The following is a 23,229-nucleotide window of genomic DNA, read 5'->3' on the forward strand; positions in this document are numbered from 1 at the left end:
ACTTTTGGACACCTTGCCACTTACAGGAAAAAAATCCGGTAGCCACAATCTTACCCAATTTTGCACATTCTAAATTTATAAATGATAAGATCTGGATGATTCTTTTTATTGGTTTTTAAGTGAATTAAGTGTATAATGTTATTGTTTTGGATAATATAACAAATGGTCAAAAAATGATTATTTAATGGTTAACATAATATAAAATGATTTTATATGTGTATAAGTGACAAAAAGTGATTATTTAATAGTGACATCTAATGCCTATTTATAGATGCCCCAATAATCATGCACTACAACTACAAAAGTGGCATAGATGCCCTAATAATCATCTACTACAACCACCAAAAAATGAAAAAGTGCAGAAGTGATCAAATACATATTCCTCTAATAAATGTATTTACCAATACCTATGCACAAATGCCCAAGTCAACTAGGAGAAGAGCACTAGTAGCTATTATAGCTAGCTTTGTGAACCCCCATATTTTAAATGATACATCGGATTTCGAAGAAAAAAATTGGTTGTCTTCGTGTATGACTTAACTACTTATAGCTCTTTGTTTTGGCTTCTCAATAGTAAAGACAAACGTTGTGGAATCTATTATGCACACAAGTGTCAAAAATGGTCATTTAGAAATGTCCCCTGATACCTACTTAAAGATGCCCCAATAATTGTGTGCTACAATTACTTCAAAATTTGTCAATAAATATGCACAAATGCTAATAAGGTTGCACAACTCATCCAATTAAAGTCTATGGTACAAGTGGGGGAGTCTTGGTATATGTGAAATTTATTAATGGGCTATTAGTTATCATTTTTTTGTTTCTTTAAAAGTAGTAATTGGGGGATTGGGTGAGCAAGGAGTGAATGGTCATTGGCCCCTTCCCCTATGACTACCAATAAAGGTGCACAACTCCTCCAATCAGTTATTCAAATTTTAACTTTTCGGTGTACAAGTGGGCACCTATTGATACATGTGAAATATTTTAGTGGACTTTTAAGTATCATGTATTAGTTCTTTTTTACACAAATGAGCACCTATTGATACATGTGGAATATTTCAGTGGACTTTTAAGTATCATGTATTAGTTATTTTTAAAGATACTAATTGGGGTTTTAGGTGAGCAAGAACATAACAATTATTGTGCATGGGTGATTACTAGGTCTTTTCCCCTAAGTTGTTTATTTCTTGTGTAATTTGGATATTGCTAAGCATTCTTTTTGAAGTGTGGGATTTATTTTTCATGATTCACATTTTATATAAATTTAATATTTTTATGTCGAAGAACCTTCCCTTAATAAAGAGTATCACACAATATATGTATTAATAACAAAAATTCAAAGAATTATCAAGAAATGAATTTTGGTCATTCAATTTATAATAAATACGTGATTGTGGTATGAAATTTTGTGTTACGATAACTCCATGTATGATATATGAGAAAGATGTCGGCTTACATTTATTACACTTTCAAAAAAATCATATTTGTGATATATAGAAAATATCTTAATCTTAAATTTATTACATTTTCTGAAATAATCTTATTTAAATGATCATAAATAATGGAAAAGAATAAGATCTTGAGTTTACATTTATTTCTCTAATTCAATTTAAATATTCTTAGATGGAAATAAGAACTCTATTTTGTCTTCATATAAATAAGCACATTTTATTTAGCCAATTTGTTGCATTATATCATTATTGAGCAAATCTGTTAAATGCAATTGTCACCTTTGATTTAGTAGATAAAGTCAAAACATATTGGTGTTTGTACCATATGGCAGAGTGTGATATTTTTAAGCATATTTATGATTACCGTATTTGAAAGAAATACATAATAAATGAGATAAAACCATTTAAAGAAATATAATTATTTTAAGTAATTTTAATAATTCTTGTATCTAAGATTTTATACCCTAAGTATGTTGTTGGGTGAATTCGTGATCATTTAATCCTTTGTGCATGTTTTAAATGTATTAGGGTCAAAAGATATTAAACAAATAATGTTCTAGACCTATATTGCCTTGATAAAAGGTGTTATAGTTATTATTATCACTCCTAAGTGCAACATAGAGAAAGTGGTATTCAGACTCTCTCCTAAGTTGACAAACATGGAAACATCGTGGCACTAGTAGGTTGCATATAGACCAAGATGAATCTCCATAGAGGGTTGGTCCTTGGTTTATCACCTAAACTACTCTATTCTACTAATGTTTTCTAGGGAAAAGGATAGAAAAATGACATAAAAATCAAACCTACAACCTATAGAGATGACACGCCAAAATTTTCAAAATCTATGTTGTTGTTTTGGCACATAAATATTTGATGATTCAGTTGGTTTAATACACAACTTAAGTGTTTCACTTATCCATGCATTAATATTTTGTAAGAATCTTTTAGTATCTCATAGTTTCGAACGAAAAAGAGGGTTTTCACGACTAATAGCTATTTACATCTTTTTAAAAACATAGAACCTACATAAAATGTATGTTTCTTGCCTATAGGTGCTAGATTGAGACATATATTGAAGGTTTTACATAAAAATTATTAAAGTATATGTATCAATCATTACATTGCACACAATGAAATAGGGCTAAAATAATAATTTTTATTAATAAAAAGCGTTCTTAAGATAAAATATAGCTTGAAAATTCATGTCTTTCTTTGAAAATTGAAGTTCTACATCAATGTTTCAATACCAATACTGGTCCTTTTTGAGTTACAATAGAGAATATGACTAGAAAGGATTGTTTTGCATGTTACAATACTTAGCCAAAAAAGAAGTAATTCATTCTAAATTATATTTGGGCATCCCCTTTTGCCTTGACTAACCATTCCCTACATCTAGTAGCATGTTTTACAGGAATAAATGGTGTGACCTTGTCTTATCTTTTTGGGTCACTATCTTTGGTACCTAGCTAAACATCTCACTAGTTTTGCTCCTATATTCTTGCTTCTTAATGGTGGTTGAAGACAACTCTTTATTTGTAATGACCATCTATTTGAAAAAACTCCTCGAATAGCTCCTCAATGCTTGGAAGTGATCCAAACTAATTCAAACTACCTCATATATTCTCTCAACTATTGTCCAAGTCACCCATCTCCCACTCGATGCTCTCAAATTTCTCATCATTGACCATTACTCCTACAAATAGTCATAACCTTAGTTGCATGTTTTTAGGACATGTGAAAAAAGGCTTGAAATGGATAGAATCTCCTAGGGGCATAGGAGAGTTTCTAATATAAGAATTTGACACATGTGTTATCTCATTAATGTTAGGAAATAATGCATCAATACCTAGTTCATTTAATTCATTTCCTATACAACCCATGAGAGAAAATAATGTGTACAAACTTATAGAATAGCCATTATGCATATATCAAGTAGACAAGCCACAAGATAATGCAAGATGTACCCTAGAAAACCCCTCAAGAGGGAAAAAACCATCCTCTAAAAGCACTCTTATTATTCAACAATAAAGCAATACAATGCACTTACAAAATTACAATGAATACTTTTGAAACGTTAATCCCTTCAATGCATCCTCCATGTGTCCAATCACGAATCTACAAATCCCATGCCATGCTTCACATATGCACTCCTAAAAAAGACTCAATAATGATAACTCACTCAACCAGCCAGCCTTAACCACTAAACATGTGCTTACTTATATAGATGTAAGCTCACACAAATAGAACCAAGTGGTAAACTAAAACCACATGCCACAAAACCATGTGAACACATACCATTGACCCCAGATTTAATATTGGGTGCTAAGCTTTTTCTTTATCATTATATTCCCATTATTAAATTACACATTTTCTCAATGTGAAACCCACATTAAATATATTTCCCAATGTTAAATACAATAGATAAAATGGCCCCAAGAATGTTAACTCCTAGTGGTGCATGTCCATCTAGGTCCCCCGAGGTGAACCACAAACACAATGATAAAATAAAAATTATGCAAGGTGTACAACACCTTTTCCTGACAATTAAGAGTCTCTTTATCATCATATCTTATAGTATGTGTTTGTGTGTTAGGGTTTTGTCATGTTACATGGCATTTCATGCAACACTTGTGATTCCATTCGAGAAGCAAAGCAAGCATCATCAACAAATTCCAGATCTACAAGGTATACATTTCCATTGTTTACATTCAAGCATTTGCAATTACTTTCCTTCAAGGTTGATTCCTCAACCGGGGTTTGACTGAGGCAAACCCCTCTTGAAAACCCTTCTTTCCTTCTTTTTTGTGTGTAGGTTGTAGGTGTGTGGCTATATTTGCAGATTTGGACTCCATTTATAGAGACAAAGAAACCCTTTTCATTTCGTGGATTTTTCGGAGGACCGTGTGCACTTTCAACACGGTCTCCGTGTGCACTTTCAACACGGTCTCAATGACTTTTCTCTAAATTTGCAGAGAATATCCATATCAATCTAGACATCTCAGATCTGAAGTTACAGCATGATCGAGAACCGTTAACTCCTCATTTCACCCATTTTATCTATCTTTTCCGCATAGTCAACAAGTCAACTTTCTCATTTGCAAAAGAGGGTAAATCACACTTCAACCCTTGCAATCCACTTGGAATTCACATCTTTGGATTTGGATCTAGTGCATTCAAGCCCCTCTTTTGAATGTAAAGTTCCTCCAAGTGAAAATCATCCTAGTGACTTCCTTTCTCCCTCTTAGGTGGGGAGTCACTAGGGTCCAATTTTCCACTTTACATTTTGGTGAACCCAATGTCTTACACATTAATTATGATTTCTCATTATTAGATCCGATTACTTGCAATTTGAATTTCAAATTTTCATTTCCAAGTTTGATCTACTTGCAAATTTTAGAGGTTCATTGCATGAAAACCCTAATTTTTCATTTCAAGGAAATTAAGCTTGTGAAGTGCAAAATTTCAATTGTTTGTTTTAGATCTGGTTTTTAATTCAAAATTGCAATTCAAAACTACCTTTCTAATCTGAAAATTCAGTGGTTAACAAGCAAAACCCCAATTTTTAAGATCCTTCTATTTTCAACCTTTGACTACTTATTTGACCAATCTAGACATCTCCAAATCAACTATTTGTTTTAGATTCTACAATAAAATCATAATATTTATCATCCCTGAAAATTTTGAAAAAATTTGGTCGGACCATGTGCACTTTCAACATGGTCCCTGGTTTTTTTCCCGAAATTTTGGGAGACGGAATTGACTGTATTTTTCTACTTAAATCCATAAAAGTGGCGTACTTTATCAATTTTAACGCATCCTAAGGTTGAAAACAAATTCAAATTTCATTATTTTCATCTTTTAAATTAATTTTCATAAAAAGGTCCTAATTTTAGATCTCCTTTTTTAGATAATCAAGATTTTAATTAAGAGACTTTCAATGGACATTAATAAATTGGATTTACTTGCTCTTTTGCATATGATTACATTATTTTTCACATATATTTACTATAATCATGTGTCAGATAAGGGTTTCTTTCATTTCATGTTGCTTCTCTTCATTCATAGCACTTGGTCATATTGTGTTGTTAGAATTTCCAAATTATTCTCTTTTCAAATAGATATCAAATCTTTCATGTATCATTTATGTTCCATTAGCATGATGTTGTTAACAAATTGCATTTCCTATGTTAATCACCTCAAAGCTTTTGTAGACACTAAACCTAGAGATCCTAACCCTTGTACCTCTCCTAGAGTATCTTATGTGGATGAGATGAGACCTAATGCTTTAACCAATTATCTCTTTAGAAAAGAGAAAGCATTGGAAAGTAATATGGACCCATCTTCTCCTCATACACATACCCTTGAGAAAGGGGGGCAAAATCAAAACATTAACATTCTTACATCTTTAGATCCTCCATATTCTCCTAAGGCTTAATTTCAACATCAAAGTATATGTAGGGAGGATGATCTCATGCATTTTATTCATGACCTTTCCCCTCGCATAGAAATAACTAAAAATGAGCTTTTAGATGATGAAGATGTTCATCCCCAATCTCCCAAAAAGGATAAGCTTGATAAAGGAAAGGATATTGTCATTTCACATGATACTCCTTCCTCATCTACAAATCCTTTTCTTCCCCCTTACACATCAGATTTCAAATAAATTAATGACCATATCCCTCCATCTAGTCAATTGAAACATTCTTATAGTCGTGGCTTTCATATAATAACAAAACAAGGTTTTAAAGGACAAGGAATTGGGAAATTTGAGCAAGGAATTTGTGTCCCCATAAACCCTCCTACACAACATACTACAAAAGGCCTAGGAAATGGTACCCCTCTTTCTATGGATGAACTCCTCAGGCTCCATAACTTTAAAGATTATCTCCAAAAACAACAAATCAAAAGAGCCCGCAAGAATGTTTCTTCTTTAAAACATCCTTTTTGTTCATTTCATCAAACTCATGACCATAATGTTGATGATTGCCTTGATTTTTAAAAATATATTCAAGATGGCATAAACAGTGGCAAAATTAGAATTGTGGATAATAAACCTTCTTCTTCTAACAAATCTTCTCCTCTATGTCAAGACGATATTTACCACCCTAGAAGATTAGCTGCAAGAACTATTGGAGACTGAAGTATGATAAGAACATTTCCATTCCTCCTCAAAATAAAAACAAAAATATTAAGCAAGTGAAAGGAATTGAATATTGCATTTTTCATAATTTACATTCACATTCTCTTGGGAAATGTTATGCATTTAAGAAATTTGTTCAAAAACAATATGATCTTGCGTGAATTTCTCTTACAATAGATATAGTTGTCTTCCTTGACATCAAAATAGTGCCTTAGCACTTTCTTTCTCTTCATGTTGCTCCTCACCCTATTACATAAATAGTCAACTTAATTGGGGGCTTTTCATCATTTATGGTGGTGTTTTTTCCATTCTAAATACTTTGGGGTAGCAACATGAAGTCTAATTTTCTTCTTCTTTATATAAATTTATCTCTATCTTTGTGCATTATTTGTTATTAGATATCTTTTCTTGCATAGAGTTATTCCTATGTGCGAATATAATTGTTCTTTGGTTTCCTCTTTGCTTGGAGAGGGGCATCTTTAAAGAATAATGCACTTCTTATCTTCCCTTCATTCTCTTGGAAAAATTAACTCTTTCATGGTTTCGATTATTCGCAAGTATGATATTCCCCTTAGCATGGAATGATCTCCTGATAAGTACATATCCCTTCCTTGAGAGGATTTGTTCCATTAGGAAGTTATATCGCTTAAAAATAATTACCATCAGAAGCAGTGTAATATTTCCCCTTGATCTCCTCACTTAGGGGGCAAGGATCTTCGCTCATTTCTCTTTCTTTTTATCTCATCACTATTTCGTTTAGGGGCCACATTTTTCATATGTGATTATCATTTCCTACAATGGTATTCTTTAATTATCAATCCCCCTTGGGGAATATGTGATGATTTTTCTCTCTTCCTTTCAAAGATTACCACTTCTTGAGACATGTATTTTATATATATGTGTATGCATGAAAAGTGGTGCAATGAAACGAATATTATGAATTCAAGACTAGTCCACACACCAATGGGACTCTTGGTGCAAGTTATGGAGATATATGAAATAACTCAACTTCCCAAGGGATGTTCCATTGTTCTCTATCTCACAAAACCCCTTAAGCCAATGCCTTTTCTCTCAGATCACTAAGCAAAGCAACTTAGGGATGACAATCATGGGAATGAGGGATGTTTTATCAATCTAACATTAATGCAATCCTAATGTGCATGATATTAACAAAAGATGAACTAAACTAGCATGTATATGATGATGAGATGAAAGGATTAGTAAAAGAACTATCCTAACATGATGCACTAGCTTAATATGATTATTATGATAAAGAGAAATACTTATAAAATGCTTATTAGATTATTTCTATTCAAAGAGGGATTAAAATGCTTGATAAAAATGAGTATAGATTAGATGCATAAAACTTGGATTCTAGAATGATAGAAGAATGGCTCTATTTATAGGGAAAATAGGGCAATGAAGGGTCAATATTGGATGATCCTATCAACGGCAGGATTGAAAGTTATCAATCCATGTTTACAATTCTCACCAATGAAATGGTGACAATTGTCAACATAAGACTGCTTAAGAGGAGATGTAAGAAGCATTAAATGCTTGAGAAGACCTTATGGTTACCTTGGGAGGTAAGGGTTAAGGTTAGGTTAAGATTACCCATTGGATAAAGCTTTTACCCAAAGGATAAACTCTTGTGCAAGGTTTAAAGGGATAACCAAGGTTAAAGCCATCAATGCTTGATGAGACCCTTGGGTTAGATGAGGGTTGAGTTAAAGAGAAAGTCTCTAATCATGCAAGAAGGTTGAGTTAACCATTAATGGTTTGGAAGACTTTCAAGGTTAACTTATTGAAGACATAAAGCTTTTAATGATTTCTAAAGACTTTGAGGGTTTGAGAAGTGACTTCCCTTTGCTTAGGGATGTGACAATATTTAGTAGATGGGTTAGGCTAATTGATTAGGATTAGATAGGTTCTAGAAGAATTTAGGAAGGGGATTCAGGAGGCAAGTGGGAGATGTAGGAAAATGCAAGTGGATGGGGGTAATTATAGTTAAAATAAATTGCTTTATTTCAACAAAAATAGATGCAAGTGGGGGATTTAAATAAATTAGATTTATTTATTTAAAGTAAACAATTTAATTAAATGTAAATTTAATTAAAAAGAGTAGAAAGGGGATTTAATTAAATAAAGTGATTTATTCAATTAAATGATATGAAAGGCATAAGTGAATTTAATTAAATAAATTAAATAATTTATTTAATCAAATAGATGAATGTGAGCGATTTAATTAAATTAGAATGATAATAAAATGAACATGAAATATTCACTTAGGAAAGTGGCCATTTTTATACGTCTACATTTTGCCCCTCTTTGAAGTGACGTGTGTGCACATGTTGATTCAAAGAAAATTAATGTGTGGCTAAAATTTGATCGATGTGATTATGTCAATGTTGTGCCCTAGATTTGATGAATGGTATTGATAATGCCCCCTCGGGAGATGAATCAAAAAAATTGAAAATTTGATTGAGTTGAAAATCATTGTAGATTTGATCGCATTTTTAAAATTTTGTTTATGTTTAATGCGTGTCAATTGATTCATCTCCCGATAATGATGTTTGCTAGGGTTAAAAGTGAGAGCACGAGCGAAATACATGCCCCACCTACTAACCCTAATTTACTTTTACCCTATAAAAAGGTAAAAAGTGATTTCATTTGTATCATTTGCACCTTTTGACTTTTGGTGAGAGTGACATTTGGAGAGTGACAAAATGTTGGTTCCCTATGCTTTGCATTGATTTGAGCACGTTCGTCGATACCGGAGGCCCGCCTTGTAAGGTCCACCTATAAGTCATCTAAATTTTTCCCCTTTTGCTTATTGTTTTGTCGATTTTGGTCACGTTTTTAATTTTTTGTGTCGAATTTTCATGGTTTAGAGCATCGAGTCATTTTTCGTAGTGCATACAATAAAATAGTTAGCGCGTAGGTTTAGTGAACTAGGGTAGCATTTAGGAGTCATAAAATAGTGCGTCACAGGTTTAGGGTAGTGCAGGCATAACCATCGAGCTCGTTGGTTGGACTCACATGCAAGGACACATTTTCACTTCATACAATCATTTCAATTGTTGACTTTGTAGAGAACTACACACTACAACCACAGAACAAGGTGCAATCGCAATATTACAACTCCAAACAAGTTGCTATATTTGTGCATATAGCATTCATTCATGCACATGATAGTATGGAAGAGGATAGGAAGATATTGAGGGAGTATCATTTTTACATCAGTGATGATCGCTCACACTCTATAGAGTTTGTGCAAGGTTGTTTTTAGATATTCTACGATGATTTGGCTAGCCGAGGCATATCATTCCATCAACATATCATATGGTCAGATAATTATGCATTGCAATTTAAGAATTCTCGGATGTTTATTGGTTGAGTAGGATGCATAAGTCGATTTCTATTCAACACATGTGGAATTTGTCTGAGGTTGGGCATGGAAAAGGGGAGCATGATGGTGTAGGAGCATGTATTAAAAGAGCTTTAGCACGAGAAGAGCTAAAGTACAAAGGGAATGCAAACTTGAAAGATGCAAAATCAATTGTTCAATGGTGCAATGGTACAATTGGTCTAGGTAATCAAGGTAAGTCTTCAATTCACAGATTTTTTTGGTTGGTAGATGATACTAACATTGCAAAATTTGAAGATTGTTGTACATTGACAAGATCGAGTGAGCTACACTCTTTCAAAAGCTCTAATGCATGTTCATGGACTATCCATACACGATAGATGGCATGTTATTGTTCTTCATGTAGAGATGGTGCCTATAATGAGTGTGAGTCAAAGGAGTGGGTGGACAAATGGTGTATGAAGCCTCTAATCCCACTTGAGACATATCGACCTCCGAGTGCACTACAACTAACACAGATGGAAGCATAAGTTGACTTTGACCATGTGTTAGATTTAGTCCAACCAAGTAAATTATCCACATGCAAATTTTTGTACTTTAATATTTCACCTTAGTTGTTTGCTACATTCTTCTCACTTTATCATTGCAGGGCATGTTTATGCAGTTATTGCAGCTGAAGACAATGAAGAAGGAATGGATTATTACCCGTGTTGTTGTGTGGATGCAAAAAATAAATTGGATGTCCTTGTGGTAGATGGAGAAAATATTGAGTACCCCACAAGATCAGTAGTTGTTACTGGTACATGGCTTAGAAAGTACCCAGTGAAGAAGTCTAACTTTTGGTTGTTCAAGGACTTCGAGACACATAGGAAGATACTTCATTATTCTAACCTTGTTGTAGCTTCAAATGTTCATTTGATCAGATATGGGGATAGACCACTAAAAAAGAACCTATGGAAGGTTCGTGAGTTTGACCATGAGGCCATACTAGACACGATAAAGAGTAGAGAAGATCTAGATGGTTCATTGGATTAAATGTAAATGTAAAAAAAATGTAATATCAATCATATTTGGATATATGTACATGACTTGTATTTTTCGACTACTCGAGGCATTGTAATATTAAAATTTGTGTTTTTGTCTTGTTTTTTGTGATTTTATGTAAATAATGTCATTTTGGAAAATTAGAGATCACATGGGATCATTTTGTGAAGTTTTAGTCTAATATGGTAACAAATGTAAAAATTGCTCATTTGTTGTCAATCACTCAAAGTGTGAAAAATTGTCAAAATTTGGCATCGTTTTTCTTGATTTTAGTGACACACAAGAACGATTCATCTAATCTTACAAGGTTGTGTTATGGAACTCTAAAAAATCCTCTCTCGGTTTTGGTAGACTCGGATCCAACTGCTCATGGCGACACTTTCTCGGTTGCGACAAAAAGCATTAGATGAGTTCAATGAAAAGTTGCACAATGCCCCATCTTTCAATCCTCTCGTCGTGGCACCGAACTGTCATCTCATACAAGTCTGAGTGGCCAAGTTTACACTAGGAATACCTTTGTTCCTCTATCGAACTCAACCGATCGATGCAGGCCACACCCTAGCAACAAAATTCCTAAAGTGCTCAAAGTGTGAAAGATTGTCAATATTCGGCATCACGTTTCTCGGCACCCGTTAATCATAAGAATGAGCCATCTAATCGTATGGGGTCATGTTATGGCACTCTAAAAAATCCTCTCTTGATTTAGGTAGACTCAGATCCAATTGCTCGTGGCAACACTTTCTCGGTTGCGACAAAAAGCATCATATGAGTTCAATGAAAAGTTGCACAATGCCCCATCTTTCAATCCGCTCGTCGCGACACCAAATCGTCAGCTCATACACATCGGTGTGGTCGGGTTTACACTAGGAATGCCTTCATTTTTCTTTCCAACTTGCCTGATTGTTGCAGGCCACACCCTAGCAGCGAAATCGCTTAAGTGCTCAAGTTGCTCAAAGTTGTCAATATTCGGCAACACGTTTCTCGGTGCCTGTTAATCATAAGAATGAGTTGTCTGATCCTACGGGCTCATGTTATGGCACTGTAAAAATGCCTCTCTCGATTTAGGTAGACTCAGATCCAATTGCTCGTGGTGACACTTTCTCAGTGGCGACACTTTCTCGGTTGCGACAAAAAGCATCAGATGAGTTCAATGAAAAGTTGCACAATGCCCCATCTTTCAATCCGCTCATCAGGGCCCCAAACCGTCAGCTCATACGCATCGGGGTGGTCGATTTTATGCTAGGAATTTCCTCATTTTGCTCTCCAACTCATCCAGTCATTGTGGGCCACACCCTAGCAGCAAAATCGCTTTAAGTTCTCAAGTTGCTCAAAGTTGTCAATATTCGGCATCACGTTTCTCAGCGCCTGCTAATCATAAGAATGAGTCGTCTGATCCTACGGGGTCGTGTTATGGTACTCTAAAAAAGCCTCTCTCGGTTTAGGTAGACTCGGATCCAATTGTTTGTGGCGACACTTTCTCGGTTGCGACAAAAAGCATCAGATGAGTTCAATGAAAAGTTGCACAATGCCCCATCTTTCAATCCGCCCGTCGTGGCACTGAACCGTCAACTCATACGCGTTGGGGTGGTTGGGTTTACACTAGGAATGCCTTCTTTTTTCTCTCCAACTCATCTGATTGTTGCGGGCCACACCCTAGCAACAAAATCTCTTAAGTGCTCAAGTTGCTCAAAGTTGTCAATATTTGACATCGTGTTTCTTGACGCCTATTAATCATAAGAATGAGTCATTTGATTGTATGGGGTCATGTTATAACACTCTAAAAAATCCTCTCTTAGTTCAGGTAGACTCGGATCCAATTGCTTATGGCAACACTTTCTCGATTGCAACAAAAAATGTCAGATGAGTTCAATGAAAAGTCCGGGCACCGAACCGCCAGCCTGTACGCGTCGAGGTGGCAGGGTTTATGCTAGGAATGCCTTCATTTTTCTCTCCAACTCATCCGATTATTGTGGGCCACACCCTAGCAACGAAATTGCTTAAGTGTTCAAGTTGCTCAAAGTTGTCAATATTTGGCATCGCGTTTCTCTACGTCGTTAATCATAAGAACGAGCCATCTAATCCTATGGGTTTGTGTTATGGTACTCTAAGAAAGCCTCTTTCGGTTTAGGTAGACTCAGATCCAATTGCTCGTGGTGACACTTTCTCGGTTGCGACCAAGAGCATCAGATGAGTTCAACAAAAAGTTGCACAATGCCCCATCTTTCAATCCGCTCGTCGTGGCACTGAACTGTCAGCTCGTATGCATCGGAGTAGTCAGTTTTATGCTAGGAATGCCTTCATTTTTCTCTCCAACTCATCTGATCATTGTGGGCCACACCCTAGCAGCGAAATCTCTTAAGTGCTCAAGTTACTCAGAGTTGTTAATAGTCGACATCATGTTTCTCGGTGCCCGTTAATCATAAGAATGAGTCGTCTGATCCTACGGGGTCGCATTATGGCACTCTAAAAAAACCTCTCTCAGTTTAGGTAGACTCTGATCCAATTGCTCGTTGCGACACTTTCTCGGTTGTGACAAAAAGCGTCAGATGAGTTCAATGAAAAGTTGCACAATGCCTCATTTTTCAATCCGCTCGTTGCGGCACCGAGCCGTCAACTCGTACGCGTCAGGGTGGTTGGGTTTACGCTAGGAATGCCTTCATTTTTCTTTGCAACTCGTCCAATTGTTGTGGGCCACACCTTGGCAGCGAAATCACCCGAGGGTATGCATCAGATGAATAAAAGTGTATGGGCTATGCAATTTTTTTAGAATGGGTATTGGTACAATGGTTTCTTACATTGTCTAATTTTGGTTATTTCCATGTTTCCTTTATATAGTCTCATTTCGACTATAACTATTGAATTTGTGTTGATCTCCATAAGCTTGTGTCTTGGATTACAAACACATATTTAGGTTCAAAGCTTAAGTAACAATAAACTTTGTGCAATTATTCATTTAATCATTTGTACTGCAATTATGGATAACCATGATAAATGATTTGCATTAACCAAAAAATACAAATCCATACAACATTGTATACCCTTAAAACTATCAAATATATCCAATACAGACAAATAGGCTTGCCGAAATCCATATGGACATAGAATGTCACGTATTCATAAAACAAAACATATGTTCAAAATTTCTATAAAGGCATACAACATGATATCCAATAAAGTCAAATAGGAGCTTACCAAAAGCCATATGGACATAGAATGTCACATATTCGTAATACAAAACATATGTTCAAAATTACTATATAGGCATACAACATGGTATCCAATAAAGTCAAATAGGAGCTTGCCAAAAGCCATATGGACATAGAATGTCACATATTCGTAATACAAAACATAAGTTCAAAATTTCCATATAGGCATACAACATAGGACCCTATTCTATTCATTTCCCTCTAGGGGAAGGAAATAGATCACAAGATATATTTGCCTGTTGAGGGGATGGAGATGTATACGATGCAGGTGTCTTTCGAGTACGCCCACTCGACCTCCTCTCCAGACTTTTTTGTAACTCCACCTAATACAATGAAAAGAATGATGTTAGCATATACAAAAATTGAATTTTAGAATGACATATAATAGAATAGTCACTTATCGCATACAAATAATCATGATGTTCATCTACAACAAATGCACGTTCATGATTTGGAGTGACAAGCCCCTCTTGTAAGCATCACAATATAAATTAAATTAAATACAAGTGTCCTTAAAATTTTCATTAACATATTATTAAGATAACAAATGTAATGCTAAATTTACTAAATTTACAAATATGTCTCATAAAACTGTCAAAGTAGTTGAACTTGCTACTGCTGCAACAACATTGCACTCCACTGACGCGCGGACAACAGGAGGAGTCTCTAATGTCAACATCTGAAAATTAAACGAAGTATATTGATTAATCACCAAAATTATCTACATTTTTTAATAACAACACTAAAGATAAACTGCTTACCTGGGTGAAAGATTGTCGATGAAATACACTGTGAGGTGTTGATGTTGAATCTCTAGCATCAAACTATTTGACATCCAAAATGAGTAACTAGAAAATCATTCACATAAGGTTCAACTATCTACATATAATAATTATATTTCTTCACTTGTTGTATACCTGTGGAGTCGATGAAGTCATGAAAAAGGGTTCTATAGGAATGTTGCTAGTATTGTGAACACTTTGACCCTAATTTTTTATCATAATAATTTAATAATTTAGATATATTCTCAAATTTCCATATAAGATTTAATAAAAAGAATGAAATAAACTTGCAATGAAATTCACCTGGTTATCAATGCCAAATGTTTCCTTCAACAAGGATTCTGTCATGACAATGTTCTTTGTAGCAAACTCTGCTCGTGCATGTGCATTCTCAGAACTATTAGGATCATAAGTGCAAAGAGAACCACAAGATCGACAAAAATGAGTTGGAACTCGATGCCTAGAAGAATCACCATCATCACTTGCATCACCCTCTACTAGAGGCCTATCATACTGTATAAGGGTCTGAGTGAGTGAGCTAATGGAGTCTAGAGTTTTGACCTCAATACTCTCCTTCACAATGGAAGGAATAATAACATGCTCCACCATAGGTCTGGCCAAGGGTCTTGGTGGGAGATTCGGGTCACACTGTGCACCTTTTCTATCATGTGAGGAACCCCCACCTCTGCCTTGGAAATCTAGAAAATCAAAATATTTTGGGATCTCATTAAGGACAAACTCACCACACAGTTTTCTCAAAAAGTATTGGGGTACCTCATGATTATTGCATGGGGGTTGATCAAATAGCATCCACCAGCTATCCCAAAAATTGTTCTTAATCCCTTCATGATGACACCAATGATTAGGGAATCTCCTACATCCAGGGCACGTAAAGGTTGATTCGTTCGGGGGTCCGTAAAAAGAGCACACAAGTCAAATTTATTAATTTTCTTTTTCTTCACTACCGCATATGATAATTTGTGAGCATAAAATTGCTTTTGTTCTTCTTTCTTACTGGAGAAAAAATTTATTTGCCCACTCACGGATTGTATGTGAGATACAATAGATTGCAAAGAACTGGCAAGGTTTGTCCTATGGGAGTTTGTTCTAGTGGGATCTTTTAGCGTTGTGATTAAACCTTCAAGCTCTTTTTGGCTAATTTCTATTTGACCTAATAAGTTTTCTTGTGTACCTATGGGATGTCTAGGGATTGTAGGAGGTTCTTGATGTGCTTCTTCTTCAATATGGTCTTCATGAGGAGGTGCTTGAGTGTTTTCAACATTTTCTTGTCTAATCTCATTTCCTGATAATGAAAATAAATTTAAATCAATAAACCTAGTTTAATCTTCAAATTAATAAAAAAATGACAATAAGAAAACAAAAATACATACCTCTTTGAGCTCTTTGATGGCTTGGTGGCATTTTGATGAGAGATGGACAACTTAGTGCCCAATATCAAGCTTCTACAAAGGGCAAGCGCAAGAAAATGGCACCCCAAATCGCCAAAACACGGGTTTGAGAATGCAGAATGCATCCAAAATGCGGACTTGGGTTTTTTTTAAGTTTGAAAAGGTCATAAGGCGCATGCCTTATGACCATTTTTTATTTTTTTTGAAGTGTGGCACCTTTTTGGTACCACAAGTTCGTGCATATACCCACTCCTCATATTCAATGACCTGCTGGTGCAACTGATTGTTCTCAATATCCTCCTGCAGCATTTCCGATTCCTCCTCCTTTAGAGCATATGAAGACTCACCAATGGCTGATTGAACCCCTTTGTCATGATGAGGATGGGAACTATCTGTCCTCCATACAACAGGTCCACCCTTAAAAATGGAGATAGCATCAGGAAAGGGCCTAGGTGGTGGGGTGTTTTGCAAAAGGCACCGAGGAGAAGGCTCTTGTATAACAACAGTTGGAGCTCCCTTGAAACTTAGAATTTTAAAACTAGGGGGGTTAGTTGAAGGCTTGGGAGGTCTCCCCTGCCTGAAGCTTTGGATTTCAAACTTAGGAACCCTAGGGATAGAAACCTCCTCCTGTATGAGTCGCATCTCTATGGCTGCTAGTTGCTCAATTTCTTTCTTCCTAGCAGAGGCAAGCTGCCTTGCAAGGAACTCCTCATGTTGTCTTTGGGCTCCCATCTGTTGTTGTTGAAGCTGAGCCTGATAAGCAAGCTGATCCTACTGCAAATCCCACTCTTGTTGCCTCTTCAACTCCTCCAGCTGCTTGGTGAGATCAAGCAACACACTTTCTCAATTTTGCAATTTGCCTTTTTTCATCATCTTGGGGTTGATTGGGCTGCCAAGAAGGTTGAGCGGGGGTGGGTGGGTGGCAAGCATTAGGAAAGTACTCACCTGCTATTGAAGTGAAGTTATTTGGGTTGAAACTAGGAGTAGTCCTAGTTTGATCCTGTTGGTAAGGGGGGGGGGGGGGGGAATGGTTGGCATTCTCATAGAATGGGGGTGAATAGAAGTTACACCCATGATATGAACTCATATTAAAGCATTTGAAAGAGATGGAGCTTGTTTAACAAAATACTTAAAGAGAGCAGACGAACCCTCTCTACCAGAGACTGATAACATACCACAGATCCACCAAATGATTGCAAAGTCTTCAAGTGCTTGAAAGATGTTGCCTCCAAAAGCTCGATGAATTGAAGAACACATCGAATCTTTAGTTGGCTTGGACTTAGGATTGCATGACTTTGAAACCTCAGGGTTCCGGAGTTGAGGACTTGGGCCCCTCAAAACCTGGGGGTTCTGAACTTCTAAACTTCAGAACCTGAGGGTTCTGAAGTTCCAAAGTTGATGACTTGGGAAACTAGGGGTTCTGGGGCTGGGAACATGGCATGAACAAGAACTGGACTTGTGAGCAAAGTCGCCAAGTGCTTGAAAGATGACTGCCTCTAAAGGCTGAGACACTAAGAACAACGCTGAATCCTTAGCATGTACATCGAAAGTTAGTCCCACTGAGCGTGCCAAAAACTGTTCTCAAAAAAGCTTGCACCTTTGTTGAGCTATCAACTCAACAACCTCGTGAAACATGGAAACAACCCCGAAATGTTGGACCTTGCACAAAGGGGTTGAGTCTCCGGAGAAGGCCAACTTCCTTCTCAATCCAGGTGTAGGTGTTGAACCAACTCAACACTTCAGAACTTACTCCTAAGCCTATCCTAACAATTTGCAAAGGAAAAGGGAAGAGGGAAATGTTTAAATTGAAAGGAGGTGATGCACCAAGATAAGAGATTGTTTCTCTCCCTACCCAAAATGACACAAAGAATCAATTGAAATACCCAGGAGATGCACAAACTTCAATTGTATGAATGACCCCAATGCATATATGGAGGTTAGAATTCGCTGAATGTCAAGAGGGGAGAAGGTTCCCCACAAGTCACACGAAGAAATAGGTTAACACAACATATATGTGAAAGAAATCCACAAACATACACTTATAATGAAGGTAAGAACAAATACACAACATCCATAAGTTGACGTAAGACAAAAATGATTATTTCAATTCATTCAAAGGCCAATGGCCAACTTACAATTGCAGAAATGCAAAAATATACAAGTCCTTAAGAGAAGTGAAAGAGCACAAAATAGCTCAAGCCAGCAGGGAGAGGACCCTTTACAATGAGGCTTAACAACCTTTATATAGAAAATTGGTCACATGGGAGAGACCATTGGTCAAGGAAGAGAAGCCTTGGCCCTTGTGTGTGCAGGGAAATGTCAATCAGGGAATGCAGGGAAGTGCATGCACTTGAGATTTTGTACATACAAGCAACCTAGCCATACCCTAAAAATGCAATCCTAAGAAGAAAGGCACTTCAAGAAGGTGAATTGGCTGACATTCCAAAATCAAAGCATGCAAGCATGACATAAGTAACCACAATAAGCATGGCCTTGTACCTCTCTTGATGGAAATCCTGCAAAAATCATTAAATGCACCCCTGTAGCTCCACAAAAGAAGGTGCACAAGTCACAAGAGTTGTCAGAGCATTTAAAGCTTTGAGTGTTGATCATGCCATCCGGAAGTGATGGAAGCCGAAAGGAAGTCAGAAGACTTTGAAAACTCGGGTTCCCGAAGTGGGGGAAGACTAAGGAAGGACCTCAGAACCTCGGGGTTCCGGAAAGGAGAAAGGAGAGCAGCAGGGAGTTTCGAGGAACTGAAAAAAGAGCTAGGGTAGGATAGTGCATAGGGGAACAGGGTAGTGCACGTCGGGAATAGGGTAGCGCATAGGGTAACCTAGCGCATAGGGCTAAAAGGGTAGCACGTAGGGTAGACCTAGCGCATAGGGTAAAGTTTGTAGTGTGTAGCTGAGTTTAGCTAGCGCATAGGTGGCATCTTAGCGCATGGGAGAGATTTCTTAGCTCGTGGCTAGAAAATGTAGCTAGAAAGGAGAGGAAAGGTGATGTTGTAGGGGGAAAATAGATGAAGGAAGATGAGTTGGGGTGGGTAGGTGTCTACCAAGTGTTTTGGGATGGGTGCTTTGCCGATTTGTGCCTATTGTGATAATGTTCGAGTTTTGATAGATTGGGAAATTTCTTTTGTTGTTTGAAGTACTAAGTTGATTGATTGAATGATGATCCTGATTTTCTATTGTTTTGGATCTTTGATTTTTGTTGTGAATGTGATGTCCGATATGAGTTTGGATTCCTGATTTTCGATATGGTTCCTGATATGGATTATTGAGTTGTTTGTGTTATGGGTCTTTGGATATGAATGCTTGATAAGGTGCTTGGGTTATGGATCATGATGTTTGATATGAAACTTGATTTGATACTTGCGTTGTTTCAAGTTGATATGGAATTTTGATTTTGATATGGATTTGATTTTTGATATGAAACTTGATTTGATATGGATTTGTTTCAAGTTGATATAGAATTTTGATTTCGATATGAATTTGATTTTCGATATGAAACTTGATTTGATATGGATTTGTTTGAAGTTGATATGGAATTTTGATTTCGGTATGAATTTGATTTTCGATATGAAACTTGATTTGATATGGATTTGTTTTAAGTTGATATGGAATTTTGATTTCGATATGAATTTGATTTTCGATACAAAACTTGATTTGATATGGATTTGTTTCAAGTTGATATGGAATTTTGATGGGATATATCAGATAGATGTGGGAACTGATATTTGGACATGTTTTGCTTGTTATGGGAATGACTTGGTGTTCTTTAGTTGCGAGAGCGATTTCCGAGACCATGGTCTCTGATTCCTCGATTGACACAACCAGATAGGGCTATCATTGAGAGGTGTGGATTATCTTCATTGTTGGACATGCCTCAATATATCATTAATTGGAGTTTGTTGATAGTGTTGGCAGAGAGGTGGCACAGTGACACGAAAACCTTTCACTTGGCTATTGGTGAGATTACAATCACTCCAGAGGATTGTTATCGGATTCTACGAATTCCTGTGATAGGAGCACTATTGCCTTATGAGAAGACAGAGGAGGATGGGACAGATACTCTTCGCCGGATATTCCATGATGAGCATATTTGTGGATATGAGATCCCTTGGCAGGAGTTCATAGATTTTGATTATGCCCCACTACCTTTGATACTGATAGGTTATGTAGGTGGCTTCTTGTGTCCTGACCATAGGTCGAAGGGACTGGCAGTGGGATGGGGATTGGTTCTTGAGGATATGATGACACGGGGTTGCAGGTTTGCATGGGGGTCCTACATGTTGGCCCATCTGTACAAAGATCTACATCAGGTGGTGTATTTAGGATACAACAATTTATCCATCGGGGTCACATTATTATAGGTGTGGGCTTGGGAGCACATTCTCGCAGCGAGGCCACTTGCAGACAGGGATAGGCCAGTTGGTCAGGCATATGCATATGGGTACACGGGGATAGTTGTCCAACATAAGCTGGGAAAGATAGAGCATTGGAGGAGGGTGTTGGATGACATTGATACGGTTATCTGGAGACTGTATATGGAGTGTGAGGTGTGGGCGGAGGATGGGTTAGAGATTTCATATGTATATATGTCACGACACTTGATAAGGCAAATCCCTTTTATTATTAAGAGGTTCTTGCATAGCCAAGTTCAATGGCAGTATGGTCGACAACAAGGTGTACCACAGGGAGCATGCTTATATGCTTGTTGGAGGCAAGATGTGCCAGAGTGGGGTCCGACTATTGATAGTGCAGCAGCGGTGGAGGAGTACATGCATTTGGCTAGACAAATATGGGACTATGGGTTCGGGGTGGTATATGCAAGGATGATAGAGGAGTTTACAGTGCTCTTTATGGCCCATGTCGTAGCATGGATATCAGATCCAGTGGAAATGACTCCCGCTTTTGATGATGAGGAGGATGAGAAGACCGAGAGGCTAGGGAGACAGAGAAATGAGGGAGGGGAGCTAGAGGAGGGATATGGGGATGGTGGAGGAGATGAATGTGGAGATGGTAGAGGGAGATGAGGAGATAGAGGAGGGGATGGAGGAGATAGAGGGAGGATTGGAGGAGGAGATGGAGGGAGGAGAGTAGGTGGATTAGTCAGGTGAGAAGTTGGTGAGGGAGGGATGGGAGGTTTGGTGGTTGGAGCTGGTGGAGTTGGCCGGGCAGGCAAGGTTATAGTAGTTGTGTGTGGGATGGATGAGTTTAGGCGGCCGACTCAGAGGAGGAGATCAGATGTATTACCTCCACCGGCGCCTAGGACAAGGACAGGGATAGGTGGTACCATGACACACGTACCCATTCAGGTTTGGGTACCCACCCACTGAGAGGACACACAGATTAGGTCCATATAGTTGTCAGTGCAGCAGCTTCAGGCATAGGTACTAGCTCAGCAGTGTCAAATTATGTAGATTACTGCAGAGCGGGATACAATGATAGAGTGCTTAGGTCGAGCCGAGGCTCAAGCGGATAGCCTGGAGTGATTGGCAGCTGGTGGTTCTGTGAGAGATACACTGAGAGAGATACAGTACGTAGCCAAGGAGGCTGAGTACTACAGGCATTTATATGAGGAGGTGGTTCCTAGAGATCATAGAGCTCCTATCTATGTTGCGGTGAGATCCAGTTGATCCATGCAGACTCATTCGAGGACAGAGAGCAGAGGTGTGACCAGGTCGTCTCGACATGATCCACCCAGAGATCCAGGTGTCAGGACATCTACTACGAGACCATTAGCCTCAGGAGATAGTCATACCTAAGAGACTTCTCTCCATTGTATTTTGATCATTGTGTTGTAGTTTGACAGACATGACGTCTTTTGTATATTTTGACCATTTTTGAGATATATATACGACATCAATTTTATGATCCACATGTGATGTGTTCTTATGGATGATGATTTATGCATTAATGTGATGGTTCTATGATGATGATGCAATACTTAGGTAAATGCTTTTGATTTGATATTGATTGATATGATTGTATGATTCATGATGCAATGATATGATTTGTGAGATGTATCTTTGAAAATGAGATGTATGATAATGATATGTTGTGAGATGTATCTTGAAAATGAGATGTATGATATGTTGTGAGATGTATCTTGAAAATGAGATGTATGATAATGATATGTTGTCAGATGTATCTTGAAATGCATTATAATGATATGCTATGAGATGTATCTTGAAAATGAGATGTACGATAATGATATGCTATGAGATTTATCTTGAAAATGAGATGTATGATAATGATATGCTGTGAGATGTATCTTGAAAATCAGATGTATGATAATGATATGCAACTAATTGTAAAATTATATGCAACTAATTGTAAAATTATATGCAACTAATTGTAAAATGATATGCAACTAATTGATCATCCTCATTTTGTCATTTGTCATTCCTATATAGTCACATGTTTTTTCTTTCTTTGTGTTTATCATCATTGAGTTGTTGATATGTTGAAAATTTATACAACCATAATGACCTAAGAAAAATTTGCATGTATTTTGATATTGCAAGATGGCACAAGCGTCGAGGTATAATTGAACCAAGACGACCTGAGTGTTGCTTGCGTATAAATAGACAAGATTGAACCATTTGTATGCGCAAAGTGGAACCATGTCTTCATTGATATGTTGTGAATCACTTCTCAAGACAAGTATTTGCACAGTACAAGTGATCGCCTCACAAACAAAAAACTAAAAATATTGGAGTCTCCAACCACTTTCTCTAGCTCGATGAATCATTGAGAAAATTTAGGGGATCCAATAAGTCAAAAGAGTTCAAGTGCAAAAGTAGGCAAAACTTCATGCAAGAT

This window comes from Cryptomeria japonica, chromosome 9 (genome assembly GCF_030272615.1).
Source record: "Cryptomeria japonica chromosome 9, Sugi_1.0, whole genome shotgun sequence".
NCBI classification, from domain to species: domain Eukaryota; kingdom Viridiplantae; phylum Streptophyta; class Pinopsida; order Cupressales; family Cupressaceae; genus Cryptomeria; species Cryptomeria japonica.